Consider the following 19077-nt stretch of genomic DNA (forward strand, 5'->3'; position numbering starts at 1 on the left):
CTTAAGTAGCACAACTACTTTGTAATCGATTCATTACTTAAAATATGACAAATTGCATAATTCAATATTTGATGTAATTTGAAATGTTGTGAAACAACTGCTTTAACTCTTTTTTCTTGAGAGGGCAGTTTTGAAAGACGAAAGCAATATCCGACAATTTTTTTTAACTGTCTCACGACAGATATAATCTTGAGCTATAATTGATCATTTTTTATGTAATAAATAACCTTCAACAGTTTCGTTTTACTACCTCAGTTTTTGCAATAAATGACAAAAACTACTTTTATCGCAATTAATTAATTTTTATCTATTTGCCAGTTAACATTTCCTCGATGTTGTTTTGTTATCCGCACCTTTTTTAGTTTTTTAATCTTGTTATTCGTGTATTACCCTTTTCTTTTCGATTACTTAATTACTGCTTTAACATCGTTAACATTTATCCTTATACATCTTTCAATCTTAGATATAAACTGGCAACACTTTATTCACATTGAAACGAACAACAAAAACAGACAGCACAAGATATGTATAAAATGTGGTATACGCATTAAAGAGGCAGTAATTCAGGCCAACACAAAGTATGAACGTAGACGAAAAAAGTCCAACTGAATATTACGAACTACATGTAATAAGAAAAAATATATCTTCTTTGAAGTAGGGATGTAATTTATCGTTTAATATTACGAAACTATTCTGAAAAAATTGTTCATAAAGTATGGTCCTCTGTCATCAGATATATCAGACTATACCAATAAGAATAAACAAATAGCGACTCACTTTACAAAAATTATTCGAGAAAAAAATACTCGTGTAAGTCATAAACATTACAGTATAACTTACGATAAATTTTGAAAGAGTTTTTGTGAAAAAAAGTCCCTGGATTTTACAATACTTACAACTCAATTCAGTTGAAAAAGAACAAACAAACGAATAAAAAACAAAATGTATATTTGTAAACTATATAAACATATTTACCTCGTTCAGTGTCAAACGATCATGTTGTAGATTGTTCACCATTAACGGCATTATCACGAGGCCAATCGCAAAATCACAGAAAGCCAGATTGAGGAGAAAAACAGACGATAAAGTTCGTAGTGATTTGGTTCCTAGAATGGTGGCAATAACCATAATGTTAGTAATACATGTCATCACAGACATTAACGCCATAGTCCATATCAGGAACTGTTTAAATGTAATAACATTCTCTGTTGGAACGGTGTCATTGTGTGTGCAGTTCGTTGCCATTTTCTGTTGACCAAATGACAGTTTCGTTTTTCTCGTTAAATAACCGAACAGTTGCCAACGCTCTCTTTTTTTTTACGAGTAAAATCCAGTTGGTACTACATTTCTGTGATGAAGGTTTACTTAACTGTACTCATATCATTTATTGTTCTGTAATCCATATAAGTTATCTTATGTTGACAGTTTTGAGAATATGATCTTCAATACTGGAAGGATTAGACTTTGTGTCCTTTTATATAGATATAAACTATAGAAAAAATGACACTATTCAACCTATAATGTTTCATTCATCATCAATCCTAAAAACAGTCATGTCCATACATTTTAACCCTTGATAGGAATTAAAATAGTAGCGAACGTGAAGTTTATTCCACGTGACACTATCAAATATTAAAGATATGATTTGATTGACAACGTCAGAGTCAAACTGAAAATAAGCTGAACGATGAATATTAATCAATAGTATCAATATTTCTATTATGAATTTAATTAATTAGACTTCAGATTTTGCGAAGAAGGTGTAGTCTATTATGTATTACATGATCCTCATTTGTCTGGTGAATCAATCGATTTTATTACAGTCCTGTTAGCGGATAAACGATCAGGTGTCACTTTCATTCTTCTTTATCTAGATTTTCTATTAATTAAGATGACTTAATATCAATTTTCTCGTACTTAAAGAACAAAACGTGAGCAGTAAGACTTTTCATTGCTCGAAGAACAAACATTGATGATGTGTTTGACCAGGAAACTGTTTATCGCTAGAAATGTCAACATTATTAAGCGCGAACTTATCTGAAAACCAAGAAAAAGTAAAGGATTTTAATATGTTCTTTATAAATATTAATGGCATACATTTGTAACATGTCCATCAATATGGACGGTGAAATTATTAACATACATTCGAATGTCGCGGAGGATTCGGGCAAGATTTTTTTGTCAGAAGGTGAAGGTGCATGTCAGATACATTGTAGTATATTTTTTAGACAAATTTTGATTGTAGAAAATTAAAATTGGAGCAACACAAACTTCATCAAAACTGGGATGAACTCAGGTGCTACTGAAGGGTATTAAAGAAGCTCCTGCTCGATTAGTGAAGCTTGAGCTTATGCTACTGTATAGACGCTTGTTGTTGTATGTATGTGAACCAAACAAGATACTATTTAGGGCCTTGATGTCGTATTTATGTGTACCCAACAAGAAACTGTTTAGGCTCATGTTGTTGTATGTATGTGTACCCAACACGATATTATTTAGTCGCTTGCTGTCGTACTTATGTGTACCCAACAAGATACTGTTTAGGAGCTTGCTGTTGTACGTATATGTACCCAACAAAATACTATTTAGGCGCTTGCTGTCGTATGTATATGTACCCAACAAGATACTGTTTAGGCGCTTGCTGTTGTATGTATGTGTACCCAACAAGGTACTGTTTAGGCGCTTGCTGTCGTATTTATGTGTAACCCACAAGATACTATTTAGGCGCTTGCTGTCGTATTTATGTGTACCCAACAAGATACCGTTTAGGCGCTTGCTGTCGTATTTATGTGTATCCAACACATTGTTTTTTAAATGTTACTAAACAAAAGTCGATACCTAATAACGAATCGACTACCAATTATATAGTCTCGCCAAAAGAATATACTTACTATACCGTTGACAATTAGACATTACGTTGAATACTATACATCATGTATATATAAATAAAGGCAACAGTAGTATACCGCTGTTCAATAGTCATAAATCGATTAAGCGAAAACAAATCCAGGTTACAAACTAAAACCAGGAGAAACACATCAACTATAATAGTTATGCTTAAACTTCACCTGCATTCTTGGTAAATTGATTGATTGTTTGATTTTTGGTGTTTTAATGTGAATACTATTGGCTATTTCGTGGCGGTCAGTTTTTATTGGTGGAGGAAGTCAGAGTGCCCTGAGAGAACCACTGACTTTCAGGTTTTAATTTTTCTGATAATATTTTCATATTTTGATTGGCAAACTACGTTCGGAAACATTGAAATTCAATATATGTTTTCACACTACTTTTAATCCTGCGCTAAAATGGAATAACCATACTGTTCTTTTAAGATTCTGAAACGGTGAAATAATTTGAAATTGCCCCTCATTATTTTAAATTGATTTCAAAAGTAAAAATGTTAAATACAAAAAGGTTTTTTTTTTTTTCATTTAACAACAAAATTGGCCTTACTATTCTCGATATTGGCCACAATTTGTGTACTTAATTTATTTTGAACTTTAAGTTCCAATGTATATGTTTCATGTATTATAAACGACTTTTGAATAGAGTAGTTATGTCATAGTATATACTATACTCATGGAAGCTATTCTAACTTCTTTCAAATCAGCGTTTAAATTACAAATTGACATTAAATTAAACGTACTCGTATAAGGTACTGTGCAACGTCCAACTATAGGCATATTTCAACAGTAATCATATTTGGAAGAAAACCAAACCGTCACAAAATATTTGCTTGGTCTCACGTTAATTGTGGTGTTGAGTAATATTGCACATATCTGATTAATTTGTTGATTTCAGACGTCCATTTTTGACACAGTGAAACATGAAGAACCATTTTTTTCAAATTAAGGAATAGCAGTATTAGTGACCCCCATTATAATGTTATTACGGATATGAACCTAAGCCTTTTTCATCGGAGGGGTGGGGGGGGGGGGATTCCTTGTTCGTCCGTCCGACCGTACGTACGTACGTCCCGATACTGGTTTCCATTCTCTAACTTTAGTTTGCCTTAACCAAAATGTTATGAAACTTATACACAAATCTTATTACCACAAAACAAAGATCAAGTTTGAATTTGGTTGGCGTCACTTTTAAACCGTTCTCGAGTTATGCCCTTTTATAACGTTATCTGCAAGCGGGGGCATCATTTGTGTCCCATGGAAACATTCTCCATTTACATTTTGTTTAAGTAGGTTCATTTATTGGAAGTAATAGATTCTCATCTCATATTGGAGTTCGCAAGGGGGATGATTGTAGACATAATATGTTTAAAATATTTGTTAATGATATGCCAGATTATTTAAAAGTAACTGCCACCTAGTTGATTTGAATAATTTCAAACTGAACTATTTCATGTGCATGTATTAAATGATCTTATTCTGCTGTATGAAATGCCAAAATGGGCTTCAATAGTATTTACGTGAATTAGAAAAAAACGGCAAACATAATTAAATCAGTCATATTTGATAATAATGGGGGCTTATTCAAGCTTCATTTACTATAAATTATGATATGATTAGAAATGTAAAAAAAGAATTCTTATTTTACAGTAAATTTTACTTATTATAATAGCTTCACAGTTGACAAGCAAATATTATGTGAAAATGAGTTGAAGGCCTATTACATGTATTATAAAAATGTCTTTAACGCCATGAACTTGATAACATGCGATTTTATATTTTGAAATGTAATTTGGGGCTCATCGTCAGTAGAAAAGATCATTAGGCAATATAACAAATATTGTAACCCAATACATAGCAAATTTGTTATTGTAATGTAATTTGGAAGACATTAAGCACTACAAATGTATATAAGCTTAGCAATTTTAGGAGAACTTGGTAGATTCGCTTTAATTTTGAAAGTGTTCGTAAAAATGATTAACAAAACCGGTGACCTAGTCACTGTACCCTGTAATACACCTTAGTTCTTACAAACTGAAAATAAGCCAAGCTGGTAAGGCAATATAATTAGCTAAATAAATTATTTTTAATTAGATAAAACTCAAATTGTTCGAAATTTCATTAAAAGAATATCATATTTAAACTTTACGTAATTTATATGGACGATTGACCTTTTTAATGAAAACAAAATTATGTCTGAAGGTAATAAACTTAGAACACACAAAGTGTTCAAAAACAAACCTTCGTATGCAAATGATCTCAAATGGGGTAGATCTAACCATAGAAAACTACATGTAACTACAATATAAAGTGCACATAATATAGCAATAGAAAGCGAAAAATATAACTATATACCAGTCAATCAAAGAATATACAATGTGTGTAAATCTGCTACGAAGGATTTGAGTAACTTCCTTTTAGAATGTCCAAAAACAAATAAGATTATATGGGATCTGAACAAAACTAAAAATAAATTTCCAAATGTAAGCCTACGAGATAGCAAATTTAAAAAAAATTATTTTTCGGATGTATGTTGAGCGAAAACTCCATACCCTTCTAAACAAGTTTATCCAATCAAAATATGTTAGTGCACTGACTTGAATCTGTATTTAATCAATCCTTATTTACTTCATATAGTTATTCATATTAGACACATGATACCCGTATATGGTTATTGTACATAATCGTTTGCCATGATCACATTGAATTCATATACAGAGCTCTGCATCAACAATGCAGTTACTGTAGTTTATATCACTAAATTCATTGAATATAAGCACTTTAGTGTTGTTTTTTTATTGTTGTTTTTTCTTTGTTTGTACTTGTTTATACTTATGTTTAATATCTTTGTACAACATTGTTTGTTTGTTTGTTATACCTGTGCTTTGCAAACAGTGTTAACATCACTAAATACTGGTCTCGTTTAACAGATTCGGATTTACAGTTAGCGAATTACCTGCAAAGCAAAATATCCGACTAACATTACGTTTTGTTCTTAGAAAAAGCAATAAACAATTGTCTGAAAACTAAATAGGCCTTTTGGTCTAACATTCAGCAATTGTGCTTTGTAATAAAATGTATAATTATAATTGATGATGTGGTATTTTGTTTGATAATATCATCTACGGGTTATTTTGTCTTGCAAAATTGCAAAATGATTCAACTGAAAAGCGTTATTCATGTTCTGACACCACATTGTTCCAATACATATAAGACAAAACCGATGTCAATTAGGATGATGAAGTGACGTATGGTTATCCAGAATTTAAATTATTTCCTGTGAAACTTTCAAATACACTGCCTTATCTATTGGCTAATGAAATGCACTCACCTGGTGTGTACACATTTCAATTTGAATACAACATCACAACGTCGATATATGTTCAAAAGTTCAACTTGGTTGTTGATACTTAGATGGTTGTTCCAGATATTAGATGTTAAAGTCACGCAATTTTCTCTGTTCTTTATAAATTTTATCGCATTGCAATCTTTATCCATCGTCATAGCACAGCATTCCACACTCTAGCAATGAATCTATACGATGTGCTCCGAGGTCTGTGATATCCATGATAGCATTTGTTGAAATCGGACAGTGATGTCATAACAAAAATTAAATAGAATAAATGAAAATAAATTTAAGAAAAAATATCATTATGTATAAATGTATATCGACCCTATACTTTAAACACTATCAAAGATGTTTAAGCCAAACATGAGACCAGAAAATAACAAGAAATAATGAAAACATAAATGTTCATCTTATTTTCTTAGATACTAAGCCAAAAAAAGAAAACAAGAATTGAAGTACTTGTCAATAGGACAACTTACTAACAACATGAACAAAACTAAAACTGTAAAACACATCTAAGGTAACTTATGGTTTACGGCAAAAAGTTAAAATACCAAATATCACTAATTAGTCCTGAGTCTTGATAACGAAAGAGAACGCGAAATATTTGCAATCCTCACAAAATCACGTCACAAACAAAAACATTTCCATGGCAAGCACGGACGAAGTTCCTGAGAAAGTGATACTAACATTTGCCAAGGGTTTAAGTAGGCGAAACCCTTTTAGCTTAATTTTGCCTTTTTTCAGGGAAGAATCAAAAGGACCATAGAAGAATGTACAATAATATTTTATAAGCTTTAATAGACTCAACGGCAAACCAGGTACCAGTAGAATAACTCTAAGTAACACGGCATTGGAGATTCCTCGCTGTAATAAAAAGCAAGCTCGAAACAGGTACGTAATCTGTTGAAATTGCATTCATGCTTTCTGTCATTATAAAACATGTAAAATATACCGTCTTTGAAGTATATTTTCTATTGACTGTAATTAGTAAGTCTCAAACACAAAATACCACAGTCTGACAAAACAATCGTTTCTTTTTTTTTAGCTCACCGGGCCCGAAGGACCCCATGTGAGCTTATGCCATCACTTGGCGTCCGTCGTCGTCCGTCGTCTGTCGTGGTCGTGGTCGTTGTACACTATTTCAAGAATCTTCTCCTCTGAAACTACTGGGCCAAATACCTTCAAACTTTAACTGAATGTTTCTTAGGGTGTGTAGTTTATAAATAGTATCCGAGGTTTTGATCCATCAACAGACATGGCCGCCATGCTAAAAATAGAACATTTTTGGCTTATATCTCAAAAACTAAAGCATTTAGAGCAAATCTAACATGGGGTATAAATGTTCAATAGGTCAAGATCTATCAGCCGTGAAATTTCCAGACGGACCGAACAACCCATTGTTGGGTTGCTGCCACTAAATTGATAATTTTAAGGAAATTTTGCAGTTTTTGGTTATCATGGTTTTTATCTTGAATATTATTGAAGATAAAGATAAACTGTAAACAGCAAAAATGTTCAGTAAAGTAAGAACTACGAAAAAGTTGATAGGACCAAAATTGTCAATTGACCTCTTAAGGAGTTATTGCCCTTAAAAGACAATATTACACAATTTGTTCATCATGTTTTCTAACATTTAAAAATCTTCTCCTCTGAAACTACTAAGCCTAATACTTTTAAACTTTACCAGTATGTTCCTTAGGGTAACTGGTTTATAAATTGTATCCGAAGTTTTAATCCATTAACAAACATGGCCGCCATGGCTAAAAATAGAACATAGGGGTCAAAAGCAGTGTTTGGCTTTTATCTAAAAAACTATAGCAGTTAGAGCATGGAGTTAAAGTGACGAATAAGTCAAGATCTATCTTCTATGAAATTTTCAGACCAATTGGACCACCCATTGTAGGGTTACTGTCCGAAATAGTTTATTTTTACCAAAATTTTACTGTTTTTGGTTATTATCTTTAATATTATAATAGATAGAGAGAAAGTGTAAATGGCAAAAATGTTCAGCTAAGCAGGACTTACTAATAAGTCAAATGATCAAAATAGTCAGTTGACTACCTAAGGAGTTATCGCCCTTGAAAAGTTTTATTTTTTAACATTTTCTTGTGTGTCTATTACTTTTTAAAAAAATCTTCTTCTCTGAAACTACTGAACCAAATACTGCCAAACTTTAACTGAATGTTTCTAAGGGTATCTAGTTTATAAATTTTATCCGAAGTTTTGATCCATTCACAAACATGGCTGCCATGGCTAAAAATAGAACATAGGGGACAAAAGCAGTTTTTGGCTTATATTTCAAAAACTACATCAGTTAGAGCAAACGTGTAATGAATTTAAAGTGATAAATGGGTCATGATCTATCTGTTATGAAATTTTCAGATAAATTCGACAACCTATTGTTAGGTTACTGTTGGAAATAGTTTATTTTTATTAAATATACTGTTTTTGGTTATTTTCTTTGATATTATGGTAGATAGAGTGAAAGTATAAATGACAATAAATGTTCAGCTAAGTAAGATCTACAAATAAGTCATCATGATCAAAATAGTCAATTCACCCCTTAAGGAGTTATTGCCCTTAAATTTTTTGTGAAAGTCTAATTACTTTTTCAAAAATCTTCTTCTCTGAAACTACTTGGCTAAATACTTACAAACTTTAATTGAATGTTCCTTAGGGTATCTTGTTTATAGATTGTATTCAGGGATTTGATTCATTCAAAAACATGGCGGTAGTTTCTAAAAATAGAATATAGGATTCAAATGAAGTTTTTGTCTGTCATCTCAAAAATTAAAGCAGTAAGAGCAAAACTTACATAGGTGAAAGTGTTAAACAGGTTTAGATCTACCTGTCAAGTAATCTTCAGACCAATAAGACAAATTATTGTTGGTGACTGTCCAGAAATAGTTAATTTTTTTAGGAAATTTTACAGTTTTGGGTTATGTATTATCTTTAATATTATTATAGAAAGAGAGAAAATGTAAATGACAAAATTGTTCAGCAAAGTAAGATCTACAAATAAAGTCAAATGCCTGAAACTGAAATTTAGGTGAGCGATATCAGGCTCTCATGAGCCTCTTGTTCTCTATATAAGTTACTCGCTAGTATCCCATTATAGTATATGAGTTAGGTTATTCGATATATTTGCTGTTTATTCATGCATGAAATATAAATTTGTTTACACTTTCTAATTACAATACTCTACTCCAGTGTCCATAAAAGTCGAAGTTGTCTACAGTCAATAAATTGTTCGTTGCCATCGTTTATAACAATTTTAGTCTTTGGGTGAGGTCGATGCAAGGATATCTCGACATAAATAAATATATCGACTTCAAACTTCGTCTTCAGTCGATATACTTCTTTTAGGTCGATATATCCTCGTGTCGACCCCATAAAAAGGATATAATTGTCAATATGCATAAAATTAAGCAGACATTCACTTGATTGATTGTTGCTTTTTTCTGTATCAAAGAAGGTATAAAAGCTACCCACATCATTTTTCGATTTCCATGAGCAGTTCTTCGTGTTATATTTGTTTGCAAAACTTAATAAAATTCAGATAGATCACCCATTTACGTACTTGTTATGACAATGAAAGTAAATAAAAGTGATTGGTGTTACCTAGTTGTCTCTTTTAATTAGAAAAGAAAAAAATGGAATTAGTGAGAAATAAATGTCTGTTATTGTTTTAAAAAATTGCAGGTTTATTTCCAAACTTTTGTGGTGGTCAAACTTATGTGCGTTAAATTAGGCCTTAAGTGTTTTATTTCATACTATATTGCACCATCAATATCATAAAGTTCCCCTTAAAAGTAAGTTTACCTGTATACAAAAATATGATATATTGGAGACACGTGAATGTTAACGCAAATAGATAATAGAATACTACATTAAAAATCGTTTTATTATTTTCAAATATTATTTGCCAATCCAAAGTAAGTTCTCGGAATAAATGTCACTATCATGTGTAAAATTTATGATGGATTCAATTATCATGACTGCCCATATCATCAGGTTATCTTATGAACCTATCCATTTTGTAGTCGTCTGGGTTGAACCCAGGATACTTTGGTCGTCCTGTAGACCACCACCTTATGAACACTGAGTCCACATTAAAATCTTTGACGGATTGACCTTCAGTAGCAATGAACACTGTTCTGCCTGTAGCAAACTCCCCCAGTCTTATTAAATACGCTTCATTGCAGAAAATCCACGCTCGCAAGCTGCTGAAGACAGTGGTAATACCAGTATGATCTCCACCGAGATCAACAGATTCTTAACTCGAGTTTTAAGATTGCTATTTAAAGAAAATTTGCTGATGTGTTGGGTTTGTGCCTGTAGATGTATGCTTTGAAATCATTCCATGTTACAACCACTTCTGTTTAGAATATCTTAAACATGTTGTAGAATCAGATTCAGCTGTTCTTGTCCAAATATTGGAAAGTTTTGAATACCCACGCATAGGCCAGTCATTATATTTAATTTTGTAGCAGGAAGAAACAATGTATCTTTTTCAGTTGGTCGAAATCTGTTATCCGAAGCTTAAAATGTGTTGTTCTCATTTTTTTGCAGATAAGGTTCCGCATCTCTTCCTTAATGGTTGCATGGACTTTTCCACGTTGAACATTGTTTCAGATTAATATTCCGAAAAAAACATCGCTCTTAGCTTCATAAAGGAAATCCAACAACTGTTTCTATTTGTACTGCGTTGTTCTAGAAGAGAGAGAGTTGAGCCGTTGTCAGAGCATCAAATAGTTGTGATAAGATTAAATCATAACGCTGCTTGGTTTTAATGAGAACACTCAAAACCTTTAAAACATCCAAGATGAAAAAAGGTAATTAGGTAAAGAAACTTGTTCTCCTTATAAAATGGGCCAGTTCTTGAGCTTCAGCTGAACCTCGGCGAGATTCTACAACATGTTTAAAATATGTCATAATCACAAGGAGGTCAACTACCAAACTCTTTCGATAAACGGCAGCCAACGTGTCCAAAAAAAGGTTTGTAGGTTTCAATATCTTTTCTTCAAGTGCACCAGCTAACTTTCTCAATTATCAAAGGGCTTTTGGCAAGTAATGATAATTGTTTGTACATATGTTGCAGTATGTCCTGTATCTCACACATAATCTTGTGATGCTTTATAGCATTGTTGGCTGTAAGTTCGATACTGTATGCAACAAAGTGAGATATGATGAGATAGGGAACTTCATCTTTGATCTACTTGGCAACTCTTGGACGGTTCCCCAAGTTAACTGATGCGCCATCAAAATCCAATAAGCTATCCGTACAGTCTTGCAAGCCATGTCGATCAAATGTTTCATTGATGTTGTTCAAAGCACCTGGAAAATTAGCATTTTCAATATCTTCAGTTCTTAAATATCAATTTGCAGAAATTCCATCTTGCAGTTATCTGACATCAATATCAAGTTATGAAATCATATGATAGTTCTCGAGAATTCACCAACTGGGGGCATCACCCAATAGCGGTTGATAAGCATTCAGTGACAAAAATATAATCACTAAATCACATTTTATTGTTAACATTTACACGAGGAGCATTTAACTGGAAATAATTATTATCAAAGCAATGCTGATTACTCTGTCAGATTAAAATAATTAAAACAGACTACTTTGATTGACTGGTATGTTGTTAATTAATCTTAATTACAAAATAAACGGTTTGACATGTCACCTGACTTTGCATGTCACCTTCACGCAAAAATGGACAAATTCACGCTGTGAAGTACACTTAGCAGATATATTCAACTAGTTTCAAATATATGCGGGTGCCATTACTATATCTTAGGTCACACAATTAAAAGTGAATCAACACCTAGTCCGTACGGAATCATAAAGTTTTACCTTGAACTATTAATCTCACCAGGAATCACCAGGCGACAGTTGAACAAAATATACCCTCATAATTATGTCTTGACAGTTACCGTTAAAACAGATGTTGAAAATGTTAGCCCTGTTTGCATACGTGTATTTAATTTACATTGAGGTATTGTGTTTAAAGCAAATGCAGCAGATATTCAATAAACGGCAGCCAACGTGTCCCAAAAAGGTTTGTAAGTTTCAATATCTTTGCTTCAAGTGCATCAACTAACTTTCTCAATGATCAAAGGGCTTTTGGCAAGTAATGATAATTGTATGTAAATATGTTGCAGACTGTCCTGTATCTCACACATGATCTTTATAGCATTGTTGGCTGCAAGTTCGAGACTGTATGCAACACAGTGAGTTATGATGAGATAGGGAACTTCATCTTTGATCTACTTTGCAACTTTTGGACGGTTCCCCAAGTTAACTGATGCGCCATCAAAATCCAATAGCCTTTCCGTACAGTCTTGCAACCCATCTCGATCAAATGTCTCATTGATGTTGTTCAAAGCACATGGAGAATTAACATTTTCAATATCTTCAGTTCTTAAATATCGATTTGCAGAAATTCCATCTTGCAGTTATCTGACACATAAAACCAGGTTCAAACCACCATGTTTTCTCAAAATGTCCTGTACCAAGTCAGGAATATGGCAGTTGTTATGAAATAGTTCTTTCTATGTATGTTGGCGCTTGTTTTTGTTGCACTTCGGTGTTCCTGTTGGTCCTTTGTTTTCCTCTTATAGATGATGTGTTTCCCTCGGTTTTGGTTTGTAACCCGGATTTGTTTTCTCTCAATCGATTTATGACTTTTGAACAACGGTATAATACTGTTGCCTTTATAAATGAACTCTATTCTGATAACAGAAACATCAGTGGCGATATCTATTGCAGTAGTGAAGACAGTCACATCCGTTCTCAATATTTCAATTGTTGTTGATACTAGATCATCATAAATTGTCTTCACAAACCTTAAAATGCAAATTCAGTTTGTTTCAATTGAATGTGGCAAATAAGTCAGTGGCCAATATGATTTTAAATAAAGGAATGAATATCCCTCATGCATTGCTCTGATTCCTTTTCGAAGTTTAGCTTAACTTTTGGTCCTTTTTTTTGTTTTATCAGCTCTTCAAAATTTATAGTAGGTATTGGACTTTTAAATATTTCGGTCTCGAGCATCACTGATGATACTTGGTTAATTGTTAAAATACGCATCTGCAGCGTTGGTATTGTTAAAGATTATGAGTTCCATAAACGAACAGAGTGAAACAATAACTTATTATGACTCGATCATGTCAGATTGTTTTTCATCTGTTAGAAAATGCCTAAAATATTATCATGATTATCTCAATGTAATAAATATTCAGATTAGGTTTTTATTTAGCTCTAACTCTTGTAAAGCAATCATACATCTTCTTTTTTTAAAATGTCAGTATGAGTTTATGTCCACTTAAGAAATATAACTCGTTGACTTGTCAAATTAAAAAAAAAAATTACCTCCTGCATGCATTATCACTTCTGTAAAAGTTTCCCATTTCCCATATCAAGCCCATTCTTTTCTTGTATCACTATTAGTCTTGGATAATCATTCAATTGACACTCAGTTTTACAAACATGATAAGCTGTGGTAGTGAGTCTTTTTATCTTCACTTCATTCTTTTTTGTAAATCTGCCTTGCATATTTTACTATTGGCCCTACGGTCTCAAGTTTTAGCTGGTCTTCCTCGCTTGTAGTTTGTGTGGGTTCAAGCAGTTTAGCCTCTCATCACAACTAAAGTGTGCTCTACTCTCTCAATTAGTCACCAACGTATCCTTTCTGAAAACAGAGGTGCCAGTTTTGCAAAACATGACATAACTGCCAAACTCTTTTCCCGTTTCTGGTACAGACATGGCGTACAGAAGACCTGAAAATTCTTCATCCCAAGCAACTGGAAACTTCTTTCAGGCTTTTTCTCATATTTTTTCTTCTTTTCTGTTTTCTCAGATTTTCTGCTATTCTTTTCCGGTGCTGCTGCAATGGTGGAGTCGAATTTTGTTTAATTCATTTTTAACTTTGATTCCGTCTCGCAGATAAACAACCAATACGTGTGTAAAAACGCCTTGAAAATCCCAACTGCAACTGATTAAAAGAAGTTAAAATTCGCGAATCCGAATAAGAATCCACACTGCTTTGCACAAGACCGCCAAGCTTGCTCGGATTTTAGACGTTTAAGCTAACAAGTTTAGAATCTACAGGAATACCTGTCTACCTACTCGAAATATATATATATAGTATTGTAATTTAGATACGAACAGTCACGGAGAAGTTCGATAGATTATAAGTATGGAATATAGTTTCTCAGTAGAACTGGAAATATTTCTCATGTAAAATAGACACTAAATAAAGACTACAGCAGTATACCGTTGTTCAGAGGTCATAAACCGATTGAGAGAAAACAAATCCGGGTTACAAACTAAAACCGAGGGAAACATATCATCTGTAAGAGGAAAACAAAGAAACAAGAGGAACACTAAAGTGCAACAAAACATGTTTAACTTGGAACTGTTTTTGTAAGCCAGTATACTTTAAGTACGTTTGAACACGCATATGCATATGCTTTGCACTTCTTTCTTTATCGAAAAGTTCGCACTAATTGATACAGTTTATTTTTAGTAAAATAATTTAAAGTCAAATGACCATATATTTGAAAATGAAATGGTTATTCAGAAACTGTTGAATACTGATTTATTTGCGCACGAAACATTTTTCAGAAATAAAATTCTAAATGGCTTTAAAACAACGATGGCAAACTCCTAAGGAAATCCGATAATGAGTGAGAGCATGCTGTTGAAATGTAAGTCTGGTTAGAAATGATCGAAGTATTTTCCACACAGAGAACCAATCATTATGTAAACATGAAAATTAGTTTAAATGCTTTAAACAATAAATATAGTGTTGGACAGAATTTGCTTTTAGATTATTACTTTATAACGGTCATAATCAATTAACACAACATTAACTAACTGTAAAAGCGATTGTTATTACTTTCCTTATGTTGTGTTTTATAGTCAATTTTAGAACCATAGACCTCGTAACTGTGGATATTCTACAATAGTTTGTTATATTATTGTTAAGTTGATCTTTACTTCCACTAATCCTAAGTTAATTTCATTTTACCGTCATATGTTTAAGTTGAAATGCACACCAACTTTTTTTGAATGTGTAAAAGTAAAAATGTTTCATACGAATAAAAAAACATGGGGAATATACGTCAATGAGACAGCTACCAAAAGATGAAAATAACAAAAAGACATCTTGCGCTTAACTTGCAATTTTCAACAATAGACAGGAAGATGTAAACAAATTGTGAATATATTAAACAAAAACTATCAATAAAAATGTCATTTCAACCCGAATTCTCTACTTACAAATTTTCCTGACCTCGGATAGGCATATGCAAATGTGACAGGTTTAAACCTGTTAATTCTAGATTCAAACCCTTCACCATTTGTAATCATCATGAGTAGATTAACAAGGCGTACGTAAAATAACATTCAATAAAACCAAACCAGAAAAAGCACTTAACTGTACAATTACTAATTTGTGCAAAAACCACAAAATACATAACACATTATAACGTATTAAAGAATGCTCTGCGTAACCTGCTGCTAAGAAATATGCCAACCGACATTTCATATCGGTCTAGGTAAATCTCGTTAACAATATACTTAGTTTTGCTGTGTAGATGATGCCTCACTGACGTATACACAAATTCTCATGTAATGAATATGATATTTTATCCAAGGGTTATGCTTTCAAAAGATTATCGTCGGTAAATTGAAACACTGAGCTCTCATAACATCGCCAATGAAGATGCAACCTTACAATTTTTTCTTGTGACAGCTAGGTTAACTTCTTGCTTAAAACATTTGGTGAAACATGTGTAAAGTGAACTGCTTTAGTATTGTATAGCATAATTTCAAAGCTGCGGCGACATTTACATGTAGGCATAATTCTGTCGTATTGTATCGTCAACCGCGTCATACATTTTGTAAATTTGTAACTCCGTTAAAAAATGTTTGACAGAATTTAACCAAATTTGAACTGATTCTTGTACAGTACATTATATTGTGCACCTGCTATTTATTTTTGATAATAGTGATTTTTGAGTATCCCATAAACAAAAACACGCACCTTTTTAAGTCTATTTACAATATTTGGAAACGGCAAATAAGACTAATCTTTCTTGGTCACTTAACATATATGAACATGATGTTGCTTTGCGATATATAGTATCAGATATTTTATGTAATCGTTGTAAACTACAGATAAAATATTCAACGCCTTTATCCATATATATTTGGAAACCCAATCTAAATGATCAAGCAAAGTATCGTTGCATGGGATAGCGTTGCTTTGAAATAGCTGATGGTATATAATACTTAGTTATTGAAGATATTGAAATTAAAAATAAACAAATAGATATATCCGCGCAGTTTCATATTTTTCTTTCGAACGTCCGAGTAGTACATTTCCTTACGACTAAATCCCTTTAAATGTGTCTATTCTCTTCAAACAAATATACAAGTAATGAATGATTTTGGTATATATGTTTAGTAAACTTCTTATATGTAGGACCTGTAAGATTTAATATCTTGACTTACATCTTGAAATTAACAACGACGGTCGGTTGGGAACTAAGCTTTACGACACAAAAGATGATTCGAATTTTCCCATTGTGATTTTTTCATTTTTTTCGTAGCTACTGTCACAATTCCCGCATATATATATTTATTTCCAAGTTGACACGATATCGAAGTGTTAGCGCTTTCTGTCATTGTTTTCGTGGTAGAGGATTTTCTTCTGATCAGTTTATCAAAGTTGTGTCTTCAGGGAATAAGATTTGTTGATAACTTGGTCAATCAGAATCAAAGAATGCCTCAGGTAACAATGATTTCATCCAATTGGATATTTGAACAAATATAAATCTAAGTCGGGAATTTGTTACTAAAAGTTATCTCAAAAATGGCATACACTATGTACAACAGTAGAATTCAAATGAAAACAAAACAACAAAATGATTTTGAAGTTGACGTAAAGAAATTTAAGTTTTGCTAAATTGTTATTTTATTGCTTTGATCTGAAGGAATAATTAGGCCTTAATACAAACGGTGTCATGACTACATGCATTAAATCTAGAAGAGCACATTTACGTTTCTAAGTAGTTGTGCATTATTAGCACAATCAATTAGCTTTTCATTTGAAATCGATCATTTACTGACGAAAAAAGCATGACATGAATTGTTCATGTGATCTCAAGCAATTTGTATCAGCTTGTTTACGTCTCTTCTTTGTAAAATGTATAATAACACGAACCTTTCCATTATAGAAACAGTATAAGAATATTAAATTTTGTTTCATGGAAATTTATGTTTGTATGTAATACCATTAGTATAACTGATAATAAAAACAGTTTCCCAAAATTACATTTCATATCAAATATAATATATATAAATATATATTATTTCGATATACACAATGTAGTTTATAAACAGCCTAGTCAGTCTAGTTTTAAAATCGCCTACGCTTTCCTTCATATTGTAATAGATTTGTGATAAAGGATCTATTATATATTATTTTTTCCAGTTGTGTGAAATAGGTTTGAATAAATATGTTTTTATAGAAGATAATGACAATGTAACGACAGGTAAATATACTTACAACGGACACAGAGTGATGCCTATAGTTTACATGGCCATATGAACGAGCTGCGCAAAAGTGTAAAATACTTGTACATAATGATGTGCAATATTTTAATTGAAAAAAATCCAAATCTGCAAAATGGTTGTTAAGATGCGGTACAGAAATTTCAGTTTTGTTTAATTATCGATAATTTCTGTTTGCAGAAGTTTTAAGGCCCACTTTCATAAAGCTTCATGATTTAAGGCATTTAATCCAGAACATGCAATTTCCGTTATAAAGAAGCCATTTACTATTAGCACAATTAATTAATGCTTTCATTTAAAAATCGATTCGTTACTGACAACAAAATTAATAACAAATTGCATAACATATATGTTTCATGTGATCTCAAGCCGTTTGACTCCACTTATTTTCCTCTTTTCCTTGAGAAAAGTAATATAAAATGAATGATTCCAATGTCAACCCGGCATAAAAACGTGGATTTAACTCGTTGGTATTTTTTATGTGTTACTTGTAAATATTATTAATCTTAACTTTAAAAACAATAGAATCATTCAGATTTGTATATCCTCTTTAATATTTTTTTTTCACAATCTTACTTTTTTCCATAAACAAAATATAATAACTGGACTTATGATTTATTAACATTGTAACGTCAAAGGTAGTCTCGTATAAAATTATCGCGAAAATATGTGTAAAGAAACATAACGGTACATGTTGAACAGTCAATATGTATTTTGATGTAGAAAGATATTTTTTAGGCCTATTTTGCAATTTAACCTTTCAAAATTTTGTTGGAATCCCTACACAACTTATCCAATTTAATAAGTTCAATTGAATAAAATGACAGTTTATTTTAAATCAATAGTATTATTTTCCACTTTCACATTAATAAATTGTCTTACGTTTGTTTGAAATTATTTCTAATATCCTAAGAAATTTGAATAGCTTAAATGAAACAAAAAAAAATTGCACAAATTATTGAAAATAAAACGATATAGAAAAAAAATGTCAAAATCTTATTAAGTACATTTTATCGGCAATGTATGGAACGTCTCAAAACAAAATTATGAATGTGTGAGAATAGACTGATATCTAAGGGAGACATTATGAGAAAAATGAAAAAATCTGGTTATAATAGACCGTAAAGAAATAACAAAACACGATTGTACGGTCACGCAAAGACAATGTGTTCTACTACTTCCTCGTGTATTCACATAGGAACAGGTCTGACGCTGAGCAGCTAATGAAACGAAAA

The sequence above is a fragment of the Mytilus californianus genome, unplaced genomic scaffold, assembly GCF_021869535.1.
Source record: "Mytilus californianus isolate M0D057914Y unplaced genomic scaffold, xbMytCali1.0.p SCAF_9, whole genome shotgun sequence".
Lineage (NCBI taxonomy): Eukaryota > Metazoa > Mollusca > Bivalvia > Mytilida > Mytilidae > Mytilus > Mytilus californianus.